Here is a 21,328-nt window from a genome sequence, read left to right on the forward strand (position 1 = left end):
CCGCAACACGGATTTTGTGCAAGAGACTCTTGAAAACCGTGCGCACCCTTGTCGCGCGAAAGAATTCTCCCCTTTCCACGGGCGGCGTTTTATTTCCCGAGAAATCGTTTGTCCCTGATCCGCGTGGCTGGAAAAATTGCAGCAGCGAACCTAATAAAAGATAGAACACCTCTCCTCGCCTGTGACGAAATGCGGAAAATACGAAGCGGATACTGTTGCTCAACGTATCCTCTTCGAAACGGATTTATATTATTTAGTGATTGTAAAATCGAGGCAGCCAACCGATGGGGGCAGAAATAAAATAAATCAGCATACGAGAAGCATGTAACAATTTCTGATATTTCGCAGCCGATTGAACGACCAGCGATCGAGCAGTGGCTCCTGAAACTTATTACTCTGACGCAACGGCGAAGGGCAGACGGGGTGGGGCCGACACGAACGTGAACGCTACCAACCAGAACCGGGGGTAATGTAGAATGAAAAACGAGGAAAAGTCGAAGATAAAATTTCAGTGTAGCTGGAAAACGCGGAGTATCAAGCCGATTTTTTCCTTACGGCGCTGAAAACGTAACAATGAAATTATTGGCCACACCTAACACTGATTCCTACCGTGTCCCTGCTGGCCAATCCCGCGAATGGAAACGGTAAAATCGGATTCGTTACGTTCTGTCGAAAGCTCTTGATCGGGAGATTAAATATCTTCACATTCAAATTCGTGGAATTTAAAAGGTTTTTGTATCAGCCCATTGAGAGCATCGAATTTAAAAAATTATATTTTGAAGGATTATTCATCCCAGGTTAAACGAACAATGATTAACAAGACCGAGGATTTTATAGATTCGTGTTAAAAATGGATGGATCTAACGCAAAACAGTATAGAAGCATTTAGAAAATCTAGAAACGCTTAAACGATTTAAAAGGGAAATAAATTTGGTCTCTGTATTTTTCAACGAACGCAGGCGATATTTATTTCGCATTAAAATTCGCAATATATTGAATAATATTTCGCCCAAACGACTCGATGACTCTTCTCTCTCCGTAAACATGTAATCTGTTAAATTTTCGATTTTAATAAGCGCGGATATGTCCGGCCAACGGGCAAATAGACCATCCACGCGATTATACACAAAACGCGATAAAATAAACGCGTCATTTGTTGCGAACGTGATTTTTATTTTATTTCCAATCTCGCGAAATCCCATGGTCATTTATGGAAGAATTGAAATAAATATTTTTTTAAATTTTCAATGTACTGTTCAATGACCCGCGTTTTCGTTAATAACTCCTTAACGAAGCCGAACAGAACATTTTCACGGATGAAAAAGTTATATAAAATTTATTGTTATGATAAAGGTTATTATAAAAAGTATATTCTGCAATGATTACACATCGACTTCTGTTCTCTACAATTTTTTTTTTTTTTTTATTGAAAATTGCAGAGAACAGAAGTTAACTAAAAATGTATTCCTTCTTTCAACAATTCTAATGAACAGAGAATAATGTAATAACTAGATTGTGGATCTATATCTTGTATTTTTGATTTTTATTTAGTGACGACAATCTACAACTTTAACCATTTGTCCTGCTTTAACCGCAAAAGATATGCGAACTCTTTTCACACGCGACGATTCTTTGGACTCGCCCGAGTTGAATGGCGTATTTATTGTATAACATTTTTGTATAAAATTAATAGAATAATATAATATTAGATTTTCTGAAGATTTTTGGAGGATAAATTAATTTTTTTGTTTCTTCGGACATACGCTCGAAATCGTTGAAAATCTGACTGAACGTGTTCTCGATATTTCTATAAAGTGATGTGAAATCATCATTTTAACGTTAAAAATTAAGGGTTGTAGGCAAAATCTACCTACGTCATAGAGTGAACCGTCTCCCTTTGGGCATATCGTGAAAAAGCTGGTACAGGTGATACAGACGTAGCGTTTGATGAATCAAACAAAATAGTGCCGCAAGGGACAGGAGACGATATTGTTGGACTGTGAAAATTACTGAACTTTCGGAATTGCTTTCCCGGAGACCGTGCGACCGATTCTATTGAAACTTTTAGGGCGATTCGTCATACCGTTGACGTAACGAAAGAAAATTGCTTCCACAGGAAAATATAGTTATTGTCGATATAAAAGCGTCATTTCTGACGTCTTGTGTCTATCTAAAAGTGACAAATCAAAATGACCTGATATTTTTCATGATTTCCTTTGTAACAGTGAATTGAGCCTGTGATTCGTGAACGTTCCGAGAGAAAGCAATTTTTACGGAAAATCCCATGAAACAATTTATTTTAATAGTATCATCGTTGTTAGAAATTCTAACTGTTAATAGAGATTTTAATAACAACCATTTACAACTATTAGGAAGTACATAAAAATATAATTGACTATATGAATATGTAGAGGAGAGTCCCTTCTATCTCTTGACTCAAATTTGAACTTTCTCGCGTATTTAGTTTTTGCGTAACACGTCGTTTCGTATCAAAATCAGGCATTTTTACAAAAACCAAAATTTTTCGAAAACGTTGCGTGATGGAGCAATTCTACTTTCAGATTCGGTTTTAGGATGACAAAGTGTATAAGAATCACCCAACAGGTATTGCAAAATTTTTTTGGTGTTGGACAGTGTAATTGTAATTTTTATATATTTTAACTACATACTGTCACATAAATACACTTGAAAAAGTTTAACGTTAACGAGAAAAATTAGAAACTATGAGACGTGTCTCTAAATTGGCGCGCAAAAAGTATTCGTACAGGTACTAGAATGTACTCGAAAGGCGTCCGATTGTTTATATTATGGTTTAGCGGGACCCGACAAATAATCAGACAGGGTCTTTGATGAACAGTCTAGTGGCAACCTTCTGCAAAACCAGTCAATTTTTGTAACATTCGGTAAAATGGGTCATAAAGATAAGGAAACAAGTGAGACTGAAAGAAAAATTATTATACAACAGCATAATCAGTGCAAATCATTGCGAGAAATAGCAAAAACAATGAATAGGCCACACAACACTATACAAGGAATTATAGATCGATATGGTGAACGAAAAACCAATAAAAATAAAGCGAAATCTGGTCGCCCTCGAAAACTTAGTTTACGCGATGAACGTTTTATAGTGCGTGAAATAAAAACAAATCCTACAATTAGTGCCCCTAAGATCGCTGCTGAGCTTGCAAACAACGCTGGAGTAAGTGTATGTGCCAGCACTATTCGTAATTGTTTACGAAATAATGAATACCACGGCCGAGTTGCTCGCGAGAATTATTTCGTAAATGCCGCAAATAGAAAGAAGAGACTTGATTTCGCGAAAAATAATATTAATAAGCCTATCGAGTTTTGGCGAAGAGTCATATTTACTGACGAAAGTAAATTTAATGTTTTTAGCTCTGATGGCAAGTGTACGGTCTAGAGGAAGAAAAATACAGAGCTACAAAAAGAAAATCTACGTCCCACAGTAAAACACGGCGGAGGTTCGGTTTATGGTTTGGGATTGTATGAGTGCTGCTGGAATGGGGTCATTACACTTCATCGAGGGAATCATGGACCACAAAATATACCTAAACATACTAAAAACCCATATTGTAAGTAGTGCAGAAAAAATGGGTATAAAAGACAACTTTATCTTCACTCAAGGCAATGACCTCAAACATACAGCACGCAACACAAGAAAGTGGTTGCTTTATAATACACCGCAATATTTGAAAACACCTCCACAATCACCGGATATTAATCCGATCGAAAATTTATGGGATCTGCGTGATAAAAAAACTCCGAACCCGGCATATTTCACGTAAAGAACAATTAAAACTTTCTGTTCAAGAGGAATGGTGCATTATTACAGACGAAATCCCATCCAATTTAGTGGATTCAATGCCAAGAAGACTGGACGCAATTATACAGTCGAAAGGCTATCCAACGAAATATTAATTTAATTTATTTTCGCAAATTATAACACGTTTATTGCTAAATTTGTTACGTGTACGAATACTTTTTGCATGCTAATTTTTAGAGACTTCAGACTGTTTTTAATATATCTCATTAACGTTAACTTTTCGCTAATTTATTTATGTCACATTTTGTAGTTGAAACATATAATAATCGTAATTGTGTTTTTGTTTTATAAAAGAATGTACAATTACATAAAGAAATATATGGTTTTCTAAATCTATAAGAGGTGTACGAATACTTTTTACACTCACTGTATATAAATAATTGCGAGAAGTGCACGAAAACAGGCCATTTGTCCGCACTGTGCGGCGATCTGTTTATTTTCCGAGATATTCGCAAAAAACTGTCTATTTTGATGAAAAATTCTGCCTATTTTGAATTACCGAATTTGTTGTTTAGGGCAGGGGAGGGTTCTTTCGTTAAAATCCACGAGGGCATTTTTATTATCCACCCTATGAAATTATCGTGTCGAAGGGGTTAATGTTCTTCCACTTTGCAATCAAATTCGCAGAAGTAATCTATTCATGATCACTATAAGCTGTTTCTATACTATATGTATCGATTGCCAAATGATTCCTTCAAATATCTCGATGCTTTAAATTTGACTGTGATTTCGGACCTGACATGAGTATAGAAATGCTGCGAGTGGAAATACTGGAACATTTCGGCAAGAAAAAAACGTAGATAAAGCGAATATATACGAAATAGACATAATAAAAGATTTATTTTGTACATATTAAGAAGCAATATTTTATTCACTATATTGTCTTTTAATCTATTTCTTTTTTTTACTAATTATTTCGCCAGTCTTTGAGAATACTCCTTCGGAAGGAACAGATGTTGCCATAACACAAAGATACTCCTTTGCAAGCTTTGATAGTGTTACGTCCCAAGTGGTATGAATTACGATCTTAAGAGGATAGGACGCAGTTTCGAACCTACCTGCATACACCGGCTATGGTTCGGGAAATTGAGGATCGTTTAAGTAACTTTGTACCCTTATTTTGAAAACAACAAAATTATTGATTTATTCAAAGTGTGGTTCTGAATCAGAGATTACAAATTTGATTTTACAAATATGGTGTATATAGCGCATATACTGGAGTGCTTACAAATAGTTTGATTATAATAATAATAATAATATTAATATTACCGTGATCACGGGTTCGGATTCGGTTACAATATACTTCGACTGCTGACACTGGTCTTTGAAACGGTTTGTCGCGAAACAACTGAACGAACTATTTTAACTTCACAAGAGACTACTGTACTATTGACTATGACTGAATAACTGATTGTTCACGATTGCCTGACTGACTGACTGACTGTTTATAACTGAATTTTAGGAGTTGGTCCCCCTTTTTATAAGATGCACAATCCTTTGTTTTTCAAAGATGCTGGCACAGGAGTCTCTACCTTGCATCTTTTTATCTTCTTGATGTCTCCTGACTAGTCAGCTGTATGCCGACAGGATCTTTTTACCGTGAAGTCGGCGTCTTTTCTTATAATTTGGCATAATTGGACACCTTTCCTGTTTGTTCTCAGCGTGTAAACTGAGAACTTCATCTGCGTGTCTTGCAGGAAGAAAAGTTGGAGTCGTTTCTCGTGCTACCTTATTGCGTACAATTTTTAACATATATCCTAATCCTATTTTTACTTCTCCTCGTGCGACATCATCGGTTGTCCATGATAATTCATAATAATTCTTCATCTGAAGGTTTATTCGTTGGCGGTCGAACCACCGGACGTTCACTGCCTCTGTCTGCTGGGACTGTGATTGACTGCAATTCTGTTCCCCGCGGGGAAAAAAAAACAGTAATAATCTATCTATCTATTATAATGTATCTATCTATTATAACGTATCTAACTATTATAATCTATCTATCCATCTATCTGTGCATTGTGCGGCCACTTCTTACTTACAGTAACGAGCAAAACTGAGTCAACACTATTTCAAGCAATATACCTTTCTAAAAATTAGATCAAATGACTTGAATTTTATTGAGAAGTTAGAAGGATTAGTTTATTAGACGAGGTGTAAAACATTTTTGAAAAAATTTGAATTGGTCGGAATCGCAAAAGAAATAGTAAAAGTTGGTTTTTTCAGGCTCTTTTATCTGAGCCTGTATTGAAAATTTAAAGAATGTATTTGATTCGCTCGAATAAATTATGTCCATGCTGAAAATTTCACCGGTATTGACTTATTCGTTTACGAGTTATAAACGATTAAAAATGCGATTTTAAGACGAAAATCGTGAAAAATGGCAATTTTTCCACTTTTTGTGTAAAGGGTGTGTGCCTGGATCACGCGAGTACTCAACAGCACAGAACGCTTCACGATTTTGCGTGTTATCCTTGCGCAGGGGCCATGCTAATCTTCTCTGTATCGTTCCAAATTTAGTATATGTGCTGTCGAAGCAATTACATGTCAGACACAACCTCCATAATTTCCAACCAGGGCGTTTGATATGTCCCACCGGATATCTGGTGCAGTGAACGGACGATTAGCGTCTGTGAGTTATGCACGATCTAACCACGAAATTATACTAAAGGCATAGAACATGTCAAGACACAACACAATCGTCCTACATATTTCATCGTCCATTACACAAGTATATATCATCGGAATTATATCATATTTGGTTTAGTTTTAATCAGAAACATGTTGGTAAATATGTTGGTAAAAGTTTCATAAAAAAAATAATGACAAATAAAGAAGTTTTGTAACTGGATTCGATTAGTCTTCTGGTCTCACACCGATATAGCCGACAATGTGTGGCACACTTCTCGGCGACGACGGCTCTTGACCTTTGCTGTTTTCGCCGTTTTCACGTCAGTAGCGTTTTCAAGTTATAGGTTTCTTATGACTTGAAGAGGGTACGACGGTTTCCAGCGTTCCCTGTGTAGTTCAAATGGGACGCTCGGCGAGAACCTCCGATTTCGTAACTTGTCAGTAAAAACGGCGGACTGACAAACAACGAGATTTCACTGTAATAGGCAGTCCTTATAGTAATAGGTATATATTATCTGTAGGGAGTTTTCTATTTTTTAAATATTTACCTCTTTATGTATGTACAGGATCACGAGCTGGTTGAACCCATTTACGAGCAGACCCAGGAGGGAGCACAGCAGGATGGGCACGTCAACAAAAGAAGCGGCCATCTTCGAGTCTCTTGCTGAAACACGTCATTCGTAGCTTTATCTTAGTATTAAATAACGAATTTATACGGTGTCACGTTGCCCTGATTTTCGGCCCGTTCGACGGGAGAAAAACCCGGGACAAACGGCGCACAGTGGTGCCAAGGCGGCAAAAAGTCCATTTTATAAATTTTCGATTTTTATAAAAAAAAATTATTTCTGTATAGCCTAACAGTGCGTGCATGGTGTGCCAAAGTCAGATTTTTGAAAAAAAATTTTTTACGGAGATATACGCATGGTAAATAACCATTTCCTCGCTCCTGGGAATTCATCAGTTTTCAGTGCGAAAGTTTTGTAATTATTCCGTCTATAATTGAATACTTAGGGGTCTACAAATCATATGGGTTATTGCAAATGGCTTCAACTATTAATTGGCAAAAAAAATTTTCCAAAAAAAGTTGTTTAACATTAAGTAATATGGACTAACCTGAAGCCCCTTTGTGTTACGCTCATTTTTTATTTATGGCGGAATACAAAAAATCCTTTGGAAAGCTTCGATCCGGAACTAATCGTTTTGGCAAGTTATAATATTGATCTAGCTTTGTGCAAAAAATCACGAGATACTTCGAGATGCTTTCGCGGCAATTTAAGTTCAAATATCAACTTTCGGAATTTCCAAGAATGAATCGCACGGAAGTCATGATTATTCGATGTTTCAGGTGAAATTTTTAAGGGTTACATATCGGATGAGAAAAAAAATGTGACATTCATACATATAAAAAGATATTTAATAACAATTTTTTATGTTAAATAAACAAAGTTTTCGTTCACTGGACAACTGTCGCAAAAATGCAACAGGTATTTTGTGGTAGTGCTCCAATGAACGCTGTAAAAATAATTTGTCAGATAAAAAAAATTGTTATTAAATATTTTCTTATACATAAAAAATTAATAAATCGTATGCACTTCTCATTTTTCTTTATTATTTAGAAATATTCCTAAAAAATTTCACCTGGAACATCAAATAATCGTAACGTCCGGAAAATTCACTCTTGGAAATTCAGAAAGTTGATATTTAAACTTAAATTGTGGCGAAAGGGTCTCGAAGGGTCTCATGATTTTTTGCACAAAGTTAGATCAATATTACACCTTGCCAAAACGATTAGTTCCAGACCAAAATCTATTAAAGGATTTATTGTTTGCTTCCATAAATAAAAAATGAGCAGAAAACAAAGATTTCCGATTAGCCTGTATTAAAGAATCAGTTCAACAACTGTTTCCAAAAATCATTTTCCCAATTAAGCGTTAGACCTGTGGCAATCTCTCCACAAATTTTCAAACAAATTCGTTGGATAGTTTCGTTTTTACAGATTTTTTGCCGCTTTTTGGCAATTTGGCACCACTGTGCGCCGCGTCGTGTCGGCTTTCCCTTGATTGTGCTGCAGCTTGTTGGAATGCTTGAAATCCCAGTCGCGTGTCATGTATCGCTAGATATTTACTTGTTGCGGCGCAGAGCACTTTACACACCGAGCCGGCAGAGTGGAATCGCGGGCTGAACGTTGCCGGAGATCGATAAGGCCTGTCGTCTGGTCTGCAACCCGACAGTTCTAGCAGAGCTGCTACATTCTTTGTAATATCCCGAACGCAGAGAAGGATAGTAATTCAAAGAGAAGAAGGGACTTCAGCTCTCTGCTTCTCTCTCCTTTCCATTCGCCGACCTTTTTCACGCGTATAATCATGCAAATAAATTATTTTATTTATAAGAAGAAGTTTTTGAAGTACTATTTAAAAATAGTGTTTTATTTGGAACATATTGAAAAAGTGAGACTTATTTTAAGGAGTGTGTAAAATAGTATTTCAAATAGTTGATTACTGCGACATTGTCGTCTGTTTATTAACATGTTACATGAACATATTCGTAATTCACCTACAACAAATACTATGTTAACTATTATAGTATCTTATGTTAAAAATTATAATTTATAATATTATCTATTTGCTCAACTTATTTTCATTGTAAGGAAATATTTGGAATACATATTTGAAGTAAAACAGTAAATTATTCTGTGTATCTGGTTATCAAAATAAAAATATTTTATTTGCCGAAATTTTTCGTTCTATTAAAAGTAGTATTTTATTTGAACCACATTAAATTATACTATTTAAAATAGCATTTTAAATATTTTTTCTTGAAATTTTTCTCAGGTCTGATTCAAAAGGTAATGGGCCGCTGGATAGGGCGTCAAGAAAGATCATGTGCAAAATTTTAATCCTATATCTTAACCGGGAGGGTAGTTATGCCATAAAACGGAAAAGAGTAGTATTTCTTAATTTCTTAATTTCTAATTTCTTTTATTAGTATTAGTATTTGTATCTAGAAAACCTAGATACACATACTGTAATTAATTCAGATTTTTAGGTAGAACATTCTATTGTAAGAAATCAAAATCCTCAAAAAAGAACAGAAAATATGCAAATTACCTAAACCAGACTTTCATATGTTCTAAATCTAATATATTTAATAAGATATTATCGAAATAATTTTTTGCAACAAAACGGTCAGGAATCGATTTTGTCCAGTTAATAAACGTCTACTCTGAATCAAGGGCCGGATTAAAAAGATGAGACACGAAGTACGCCGACAAATGATAGGCAAAAACATGCCAGCGGGCGCTGGTCAAAAATCGAAGGGCGACACGTGTCCTCGGAGGCTGAATTGATACGATCAATAGGGAGAGGACAAACAAAGGGGTCCGCACCCCTGTACGTTCCGACGCGAATTAAATTCTCTTTTTGATTCACCGTGTAGTCGTCCGGAAACAAGCCGGACAAAATTAACAACGATCGAACGAACAAAATGGTGGCGGAAATGAATAGAAGACAGCCCTCGGGTGTATGAACGACGAGAAGAAAGAAGCAACGTACATACACGCTGCTCGCGTGATCACCAACGGGGGTGGGTTGGCGTAAGGAATCCTGACTATTTCGAAGAAACGGGGAATGGGCACATCGAATAATTTTAATCGATCAGCGGGAAACATGCCACGGTAAATGCGAAATTCGGAATGCATCACCTGTGACCCAGAAATCGTGATCGAGATGGATCGACAGGCAATTTTAACTTCCTGCAAAATTTTTGCATTCTTGAAATTGGAACCTGGGCTCCCGTGTGCTACTTCATTTCAAGAGTTAGCGGAAGCAATTCGTTCTACACGAAAATTGTCAAGAAGAATATTTTTTAATGGTCAATTTAATCCCTTAAACGTTCCCAAATATCGATCTGTTTAAAAATTACGTAAAATAACACTAAAACGGCGGGACCCGTTGAAACGAGTCTAAACAATGTTCTCAAATCTTCATTTGTCTAAAAAGCGCGTGAATAGACACTGGAACTAGAGGCCTAAAGATTAAAAATTGTATAATTCACGAGCGTCGACAGACTGCGCAAACGCATTCACGGAAGATCGTTCAATAAATATATTTCAATATGTTTACGATACGTTTATCAAAACAAAACACTCGAATGGGTATTCATGCGTCTGGTACTTAAATAACGATATAAAATAAAGCAATTGAGTTGCTGAAGAACCTGCTGTCAAAACACGGAATTGATTTCTCTCACTCAGCAGCTACGCGGTGTTGACGGGAATAACACGATTTTCTCTCTGTAGAAATGTTCCAGCGTGGAATGAAAATTTGGTGTTCGTTCGTGCGTCACTGCATTCTCTTGAAAGCCACTTGAGAGCCATTCAGACCCGGTCACATTTTCGCCGTCAAAATAAAATGCAATAATAACCACAGTAAAAGCAAACGTTTCAGGCGATGCACCTAAAAATTTCGAAAGTCCCGACCAATCGTCTTACATCGAAAGAAAATTATAGGTGGTAATAAAAATTGATTTTGAAGTTCGATAAAGAAATATCACGTCACTAGCATGTGACCGACGTGTTAGTCCAAGTTAACGACAGAGATAAAATCGTAATACAGTGAATTCTCGATATATGTGACAGGTCTTGCCAGCGTCAAGTATCATGCAGGCCTTGGCGACATATATAGAGAAATCACTTTGTATTACAAAATACTAGAAAGAGAAAAGGGAAGATGAACAGAGATAAAATGATGTTCATTCAAAGTTAACAGACATGGGTTCACCCAGCGGCGCGCGAAATTGACAAAGCCCGCCCGGGAAACAATAGTTATGAAACTGCGAAACCGAGAGGGGCGAGTCTCGTCCACTGGGAAATTGAATGATCGCTCGTTATGCACTTTATACAAGCAACAGAGGCTGATGAGACAATTAGTCGATTCCACCGAGATCGGATTAATTGATTTGTAAGTTTGCGGACCGGCGAGAACTCTGCACAAGAAAAATTCTATCTGCATTCTATCGATGCGACTTGTCAATAAACGGACATTTTAGTTTTATTCAAGTATATAAAATCGTGATTTTACAACACTCTGGTCATTTGTTGTCCAATTTTTTCGCTGACTTGTAACTAGACTTGTAGATGACTAAAATACAGCAGTGTGCGAATTAACGCGAACATACCAATATTTTGAATGTCTTATTAGTTTTCTAAATTTGGCAACATGACTATGTCAGTGGTTGCTGTGATGACCTGTTAGGTATTGACGTGTCGTTAGTGGATAAGTCTGTGACAAATTACATAATTACATAATTATTTCATTTCCGCTAACGACGCGTCAATACCGCTCGGCAGGTCAGCGCAGACTAATTCATCAAACGTACAACAAAATGGCCGCAAGCGCTGACAAAGTCATGATGCCAACTTCATGTTGCAAGGTCCAATCAATTTACTCTGAATTTTAGAAATTTTCGAAGATCTTCTCACACTATAAATGTGTAAAGGTTCACAATTTAATTACAGTAAATTCAATACGGTCCCAAGGAACAGCAATCTCTTAATTGCGCTCGTCCACAAGCTTGTAAGTACTGGCTGCTGAGGGATGAAAAGCATCGTTCATGGTCTCGCATTTTAATATCCGCGAATCGATCAGCAAGACCCTCTGTCCGGCTCTGCACGGATAGACTGCGAGTGAAATTAGCCGGCAGGCCATAAACGTGTAATAAAGTTTGTTTAATCAGTCACGATTACAGAGAAAGAGACATTGCGAACGGTAGTCGAACCGGAAACGCGCTTCAATATCCGCGGATCGAATTTTCCACATATCAGGGATGCTGAACGCACTTCATTCCGTTTCTTAATTTCCATTTCTACAAACCGATTGTAACCTCGTAATGACTATTGCCTGGGCCCGCTTTAGGGGGGGGGGGGGGGGTGGGCGGGACAACCCGGGCACTTGCCCGGGGCGCCAAAATTTAGGGGCGCAATTTTGGCTGTAAGTTTGCAATTTGTTTTTTTGCCCGAGGCTTCGAAACCGCTGGAGCGGGCCCTGCTTTTGATCATCCCAAACTTTCATATGGAGAAATGCTAACAAATCGTTCGAATGCATGACGAACATGTAATTAATATACCGTCGATGTTTATTGGCAAATACAATTGGCTAGAACGAAATATGCGCTCACGTCGTTGCTCGTTATACTGATATTCCAGATAAGCCGTAGGCTATGGATTGACGATTCGCATTAATTTAACGGGATTAAATTCCTGTTGCAGTAAAAATCTTCCAAAAGGAGTTCGCGTTGGAACAAAATGGCGCGTGTTCTATTTAAAATCGATGGACAAAAAATGTAATAACGACTGCCTGAGAACCTCGCTGGTTCTAAATTTTAATAAATTTTATTTTATTATTTGCCTACTAGGAATATCGCCATTTTCGTTATCCCGAGGTAACAACTTTCTCTTCCACAACCAGCTATGTAACCACACTGTCAAGCAATCGCAGTTAAATTATATCCCCGCGAACCCTCGGGAAATGGAAAACTTTCGACATCGAAGACGCGAGAAGTTCGCACAGGACACGTGCTCGGACACGAGAGATCCTAAGAGCGTGATTGCGGCTCGTTCAGCTGGAAAAGATCCTAACCGCGTTCTTATGCTCCCTAACACGGCTATCTAAAGTCACGCATAAACGCCTCCAAGATCAAGGCGGATTTATTCGTCCCTTTGTCAACCGCTTACCCGACTTTTCCTTTGACGCGTGTTGCATAATGTCCCGTGAAAATTGAGTTGTTGCGACGAGTGCCATTTCGCTTTGTTCTATGCAGTTTTTCCGTTCTTAACGCAACGACCTCGTTCTCGAACCCTTCAACGAAATAGCTGATGCCCTTTGTCCCGGAAATGTACCTTCGATTTCCTCTGTGCGCGCAGACCGTCGCCAGTATAATGGCTCAAAGATAAATTGTAACAGATACGCCAATTTGGTCTTACCATCTCGTAATTGAAATAGTGGAATGACATTTCTCCCTTTCCTTGTGTTTTATTCGAATTACTCTTTCTCTTTCTCTCTTTCTTCCTCTCTCCTTCGTTAAGGGAATTCAAGTACCTCTGCTTGCTCGCCAAACTACATTGCATTTAAGAGCCAAGACTCCGCAGATTCGCGATAAGGTACAGTGACCACATTACCGACAAAAATAGGCGAAAAATGGTTTTACGTGCCTCAACTTTTCGTCCTTATATGAGAATATTTTTCGCTGGGAAAGCGCTTCTTTGAAAGAGGAAGGTTCAGTCTAGCGCGCGCTGCTCGTGAGCTGACGAGATTATGCAGATATTTGGTAATATTAATATAAGCATTAGTAGTAGGCCAAAAAGTCGAGAGTAGCGCGCGCTAGGAAAAATATCACCGGCTACAAATTGAGCTATATTTTGTCCTGATTCTCTGCGAAATAAAGCGAAAAACTTGAAGCACGTTTCCGCCGTCAGAATTCATGATATCGATAATACAGAGCAAAAAATGTGACAAGTTTAGTCACAGATTTAAGACCCGTCGGATCAATACCAAGACGGATCTGAAGTCAGTGACTGAAGGCTGTGAACAGAAATTGTACAGCAGTTACCGATCTGATGACTCTGAAAAAGTCACGTGACTACCCTCGGCTCTTAATTACAATTTAATTCGCGGTAATTCGTAACCCAGTTGTGAACTGTACTGAATCCATCAGTTTGTCGAAGCTGAAGTTAGTCTAGTCAACTTTACCAGTCTGGAATTGCAGATTGATGCGGAAGGAGCTCTGCAAATTTGTTTATAACATCCCAAAAAGAGAGATTCGTATATATTCAAGTTTTCCATACGAGCAGTTGACCCTGCAATATTTTCTGCCATTACCATCTTAAAAAACCTCAAAAAGCGTTCCAGTCTGGTTCGACCAGTGACCCGCAAAATGGTGGTTCTCAAGGGCTTCGTTGCAAGGATGCGCGACGGGTATTGTGCTTGACGCATCGGTTACCTCGTACTGGGGGTCGTTAAAGGATTTTAAATAACGTGTCTTCCTCAGCCATGTGCTGGTCCCCATTAGCAAGTTTAATTAAAAAATGTTCTCCGGACGCTGCTCAAGCGTCACCAGCTCAATTGACAGAACGGTCGAACGGAAGGAAAAAGCCCGACTGCGACAAATAATTCAGCCATCCTGATGCGCCCGAGCACTATAAATATTCGCCGAACTACGCGCTTCGGGAAGAAGACGCGGGAAATACGGCAATTTCCGTCGACGTATTTTCAGCGAACAAAGACCACCTAACCTAACCTAAAGTCCACCTAACTGCACCGGACCAATACACCGATTCGTTCCCATCAAAAAGAGGAGAAACGGAGAAGAAAATTATCGAATTATTATTATCAGTGCTGTTGCAGATACGTAGGTGCACGCATTCACAATTTGAACGACGCGTGAAGGGCTCGAAAGTCGTTCAGTGTAAATCCAATTTTCTTATTTTAATTTTTATAATTCTGGGATTGTTAATATTACATATATTCTTCCGAACGTTTATGCACACATCTTTTGACATCGTCGATTTAGAAAAATTAAAGGAACTGTTGCTCAGTGATCTTTATGCAAAATAAAAATTTTCAAGCCTTGGAAGCTACATTGACATTTATTTCTTTTCTCAGTGTTCGAGCAATCAGCTGTTCGGTGCCGCTGTGCATCGGCACGCACACACAGCAAATTAGCGACTGCCGAACTTTGTTTGTATTGAGGACTCGGCCGTCGTCGCGGTTCGTCTCCCTCTCACCACGCACACTTCGGGTGGCAAGGGTAGTTCATCATGTTCGTTTAAGATGGCTTTCGTTACAAACCGCCCACTCGAATGTCCGGCGGCAACGCGCCCCGGGGAAATACGAAACTCCGATGAAATAGAGGAACTGCCGACGACAGTTTACCGTGTACGTAGCTAACCGGAACGGTGCTCACCCCATTATAACTGAAAATAACAGCGGTCTTGAGCCCTTTTCCTCACTCTACCGAGTTACCCCCTCCTCGCCGGGTCGTCGACACCCCTCAATGCTACCCTTCGGCTGACATTGAGGGCCAGAGTACCTTCTTTGGGTTCAGCTTCACCCATGATGTGCAAAATTAAAAAATGTGACAACAAATTTTCTCCGCGGTTGACATAAATTTTTCAAAAAAATTGTTTACATCAGCTAAGAAACTAATTTAAAGTCTCGAAAAAATTGAAGCCCAATGAGTGTTATCGTCTTTTCGAAAGTGTCCGATTACTGCCGTTTCCTGCCCAATTCGAACAACCTAGTGTCCGTAAATATAAAATAACACAGTTTTCGTAAGCTAATGATTTTACCATTGGTACTCATTCCCAAATTTTGGGATCACTGTACCAAAGCCCTTGGGAAACAGAAATTCTCGAATCAAGACACTTCCATTTTTCCACATCTGCCATAAGCTAATGATTTTTCTTTTCACTGTTATTCGTCCCGAAACTTTGAGCTCACTATACTGATCCTTAGGCAGACCTGGAAAAATTTTAGTTAAAAGAAGAAATAGCTATTCGAAATAATTTATTTCCCACCTTTATTTCCATATTGCTGTTTGCAAATAAAAATAGTATTGATTCATTTGAGACATTAGCAATTTCAAGTATTATATTATTTCAATATTTTGTTACGAGCCAGGGCTATGAGCAGCGCGAGAGGCCGGCGAGGGGATTTTTACCCCAGGAATATGGTTTCAATTGTTAGTTAGGTACGCGGACGCACCCGATGCGAAATCGAGGAGCCGCTAGGATAGTTGACGTCGAGGACGCACCTGATGCGAAATCAGGGAACCTCTGGGAGGTTGGTGTCAAACGCAGACGCACCCGATGCGAAATCGAGGAGCTACTAGGAGGATGAAACTTCGCGCACGCACCCGATGCGAAATCGAGGAGTCACTAGGGAACACGCGGCGAACCCGATACGAAAGGAGGTTGTATAAGAGCGCGGACGCACCTGATGCGAAATCAGGGAGCTGCTAGGATGCGGAAGAACCCAATGCGAAATCGGGGATCCGCCTAGGATGGTATAATTTCGTGGACGCACTCAATGCGAAATCGAGGAGCCACTAGGTTGGAGAAATCTTCGTTGAATCGAATTTAAGTATTAGTAAGCCTCGTAACTTCTATATAATTTAATTGATACAATCCGAGCGGTTAGATTGTATCGTGTGGGAACGTTCAATTATTATATTAGGATTTTAGGCAATAATTAAGGGTACGCGAGTTAACAAACAAGACAATTTATTCTGAATTGAAATTACTACAAGTGTTGTTGTTTGTGTCGCGAATGAATATAATAAATGTACAATTAGAGGAATTGTTTACCTATGTTGCACGGTGTTGACGCACTGGCAATGCGGGGTTAGATGGCGATTGTTGAATGCCAAATAGAATATATACCGAACTAACGGAATCTATAAGGTTATGAATTGATTCGAAAGGGACTTTAACCCGATCTCACTAGACTTGACTCTGTAACGTGACTGCACGATTACTATAACGTTACGGAACCGTTTCTGAATCTCAACTGAACCGCTTCTCGACTAACCGAAGAGGATGAAAACGAATGGGTTTATATACCTTGAAAATGAAAGGGGTACTCTGTTTAAGATTTGATATCGCGTAGGGTCACAGTCACATTTTTTGTCACTTCTAATGAAAAGCAGGCCTCAGTTAGATTTTCGTTGAAAGGGGTTAATGAAGGTTATCCGGGCTATTTCCTATCAGTATATTGATTAACGGATGCCAGAAGGGAGTGTTTAGAGATTTTGGTATAAAGAAGGCATACAGTATCTTTCGTTAATAAAAGGGGCCTGTTGGGACGCTTTTCGTTCTCAGAAAAGAGATTAGAAATTCTAATCGAAATAAACGTGGAGAACGTCTCCATACGTAACAATTTATATTTCTTTATTTCAAATATGTCACAAGAGTGTCGGTATAAAGTATACTCAAACGCGACAATCTGGGCACCAGATATAATTTTGAAAAATAATTTCACAATTATCTCAAACAATTATTAGATAAACTAATTATGTTATTGAACACGTATGGGAAATGTGTATGGGAGGGGATGATGGAAGAGGATGGCAGGGGTTGATGGGGTAGTGCTCGGATCGAGGGGGAAGGGGAGGAATGGTTGAGGAAGGTGGACGAATGGTGGGAGAATATGAGTGGAAGAGGGGGTCCATGAGGTTTGGGAAGGGGGCGGAGGTGTGTGTGGGAGAGAGAGAGAGAGAGAAAAGACAGGTATGCTGTGTATTATTATTTTTTCTGTGATAAGCTTTTGATATTTAATTGTTGTTTTTTGTTACATAATGTAACTTATTGTAGGTTAAGTTATTGTATTTCTGGCGTTGGTTATTTTATTTTTATATTGTTACTTTTATCCTATTTTATGGAAAGTCGACAAGATATCTCTCTCTCTCTCTCTCTCTCTCTCTCTCTCTCTCGCTTGTGTATAAAGCTGTGTGCGGTTTTGCGTGGTAAGGTAATTGGTAAGTTAGGCTAAGGTTAGGATAAGAGCGGGGAAAGGAAGGAGATGCAATGGGAATTGTAACCCTGAGGGGAACAATAAATGATATATAACTAATTATGTTATTGGAAATAATGTTTCAAATGTTTCTGATATAATTTTGGAAAATAATTTCACAATTATCTGAAATAATTATAAAATAAACTAATATTTTATTTGAAATAATGTTTCAAATGATGTCACTTCTAAAGCAATCACCACACTCCGGGTTTTATCCGTTTATGGAAAAAATGAGTAGGTAAAGTTTAAATTATGGTTATTAGCGCGTGTTATAGGTGAGCATCAAGTCCGTACAATGTAGCGAAGACGGAATAACAAATGCATCTAGGCCACGCGGCTGCCGTAGCTTCTGATTATCAGTTGTAAAAGATGGAGACAGGCCCTCGAGGTGTTCGTCTTTTGCTGCAAACTACTTATAACTTGTCCTTGATATAATATTTACAAACAGTCTTGTATTCTGTGCAGCAATTTTAACGATTTTTAGTTGACCATCGGCAATGTAGGTTGCACTTGAGTTGATTCGATGACAGAGCACCTGCGTTTAAGTCACTCAACGGTTAACAAAGTTGCAGCCAGTAATCAGCACTGACCTATTCACCGCGGGTGTGAGTATGCAAAGTGTTGGTTCTCTATTACTGTTGCCATCAATCTCACTAAAATAGTTCTCTTTAACTTAAGGGTATATGCAACCTTGTAGACCTCATAAAATCGAGTGAATCTAACATTTTTCTCTCGCGTACAAAGATACTGTAAACAAAAGACATTCTTTTAGAGAATATTAAGCAACATTTTAGCTTTATTCTCATATTTTTGTTTTTACGTAAAATTGCAAAATGGAGGAGTTATATAACATGTAGCTGTCTAAGGATGAATATAATTGCTTCAATTAAAAACTGTGTTCCCTGTAAAATATAATATAGCTACCAGGCCGTTGCAAAACCGCTGTAATTTATCTCGGCGAATTTTTATTTTGCAATTCCAACGCAGTGGGCATTCCATTACACTATGCACCGAAATAGATTGAACGGTTAGACGGAAAAAAAATCTATAAATCTATTCTATTCTAAAATAATAAATCTGTAATGAAAAAATCTGCGGCAAGTTTGATTGAATAATAACTATCGGAATTTCTTTCGGGGCATAGTCCGGGCTCCGATATCGGGAAAACATCCCACGATTAGGAATAATCTTTTCGGCTATCAAAAGTTTTCGAGTATTTCCGATATCATCGCGAACCGAATTACGCTTTGATAAATTATAATTAAATTACTCCTTTAGACGCTCTTTCAATTACTAAAGAGTCAGTTCGTCATACCGAACCGTAAGATTTTTCTGGATGAATTAGTTTACTACGCGAAGGGAAAAAGAAATTTCGAAAGAATTGCGGGGAAAATACTAAAAGTTCTTTTGTACGAGAGAAAACACACAGAAAATGAAAATTACTTGCATAGCAAAATTTTAAAAATTCGGTTCCAACCAATTGCAATTTTTTTATAAAAGATTCTTTTATTTCAGAAAATTCATTCTTCTAACATTTCGAAGAGAGCAAAGTCGTTTCGTACAATTTCATACATAATAGGAGCATATAATAACCCCTCGAACCACTTTAAAATAAAAGAGATTGATGATCTACTGAAAACAGGGAACAAAGTTCTAATAATTGGAGACCTTAATGCAAGACACCCAGCTTGGAACAATACAAATCTGAATAGCAGTGGAAGAAAAATATATAATTACATTGCAAACAATAATAGCGGCATACTCTTCCCCAATGAACACACACACTATCCCACTAATGGACAACCACCATCCACAATAGACATTGCCATAAACAAAAACATACGAGACATCTCCGAAATGCTGGTTTTACACGAACTAAGCTCAGATCATAATCCTGTGATAATGGAACTGGGAGTATAAATAGTAAATGATCTAGAGAAAAAGGGACTCAACTATAAAAAAGCAAATTGGAAATGAAAGATCAATTACTTTTAGTTTATTTATTACATCTGTAAATTGTACTTACTCCATAATCAAATTCCTCCGGATTGCTTAGAATTTCTTCAACCAATTCTAACCTCTTCTAACGATTTTAGCGGGAATTTTAAATTCGGGAATTTGTTCAGAAACGACACGCTGCGTGATCCTCCTGCGTTATTGATTTGTGTTATCTCCTTCAGCGCACGCATCTCTGCTAATACTTTTGTGAGCAGAACTCTCGTCAAATGGTTCTGCAGTATTAGTGTTTTTAACATCCCATCTCTTTTTTGGCACCCCTTGCAGCAATTATTTTCCGTTTGCTCTCCTATTAATTGTTTGTTAGATATTATATGTTTTAAAGTGAACTTATTTATCTCTAAAATATTTTTCTTAACTTACCAATACTACACTGCTTATCGGAATGTATCTCATCCTCTTGTCCCTCTCCCTGCGATTCCTCGCCAACAGAGTGCGAACAAGCGGCTGAAAAGAAAATATATTTTGATTAAAAAGATATACTAATTACAGAACCAGAATGATTTATAACTATGAATGTAATATATAATGTTTTATAGAGTGCTTTCTTTTGAATTTACATACCTATGTTCCTCTGTTTTTTCAAATCTGGACCAGGGTAGAAAACTGCTGCCTCGTCAGAGGAGGTACTGTCTTCTAATGTAAACGCTGGCCTCTTTCTTCTCTCCGATGGTGACTCTGCCTCCGATTGCAGATCGCTCGTCTCCTCTGCGGCCTTTGCCTTGTTTCTGGCCTTCGTGTAGTCATCTAGAAGCATTAAACGAAAGCGTTACAAGCGTTATTATTTCAATTGTACATTTAGAGTGTATAATAATTGTGTTTCGGCGTCGACCGACGGTCGGAGCAGCCTCATGCCGGGACCACTCAGAGTTGAGCGCGCAAAGGAATCCACAGGATGGGTCAGTGAGAGGTTGAGAGAGAGAGAGAGAGAGAGAGGGGGGGGGGGAGAGGGAAAGGGAGAGGGAGCTGATATTAAACTGCACTTTATTGATCGCAGACCGATCACAGGCGGCACGACCGGCCGGTCACTCGCGAGCGATGGAGAGAACGAGAACGTCGCGAGCGCTAGAGAGAAAACGAGAACGTCGCGATCGCTAGAGAACGAGGACGTCGCGAGGTGCGCACGATCGAGAGAGAGAAAGCGCGATCGAGAATCGCGAGCCGGCGGATGGACGGATATCTTGCGCGTGCAGATTTCTGCCGTCGGAACGCGAAACGGAAATCTTGAGCGGCACGAAACGCGTGCCGCCGCGATACGGAAATGTTCAACGCG

The 21,328-nt window shown here is 38.6% G+C and overlaps 1 non-coding gene across 1 annotated transcript; it reads right to left on the minus strand.

The window, feature by feature from the left end:
* Positions 1-6,278: 6,278 nt before the first annotated feature.
* LOC143364244 (U6 spliceosomal RNA) lies at positions 6,279-6,381 on the minus strand. The gene has a single exon (XR_013084044.1). It is a non-coding gene; the product is annotated as a U6 spliceosomal RNA (small nuclear RNA).
* Between the last annotated feature and the right edge of the window lie 14,947 nt (positions 6,382-21,328).

The sequence above is a fragment of the Halictus rubicundus genome, unplaced genomic scaffold, assembly GCF_050948215.1.
Source record: "Halictus rubicundus isolate RS-2024b unplaced genomic scaffold, iyHalRubi1_principal scaffold0383, whole genome shotgun sequence".
In the NCBI taxonomy this organism is placed as follows: Eukaryota; Metazoa; Arthropoda; class Insecta; order Hymenoptera; family Halictidae; genus Halictus; species Halictus rubicundus.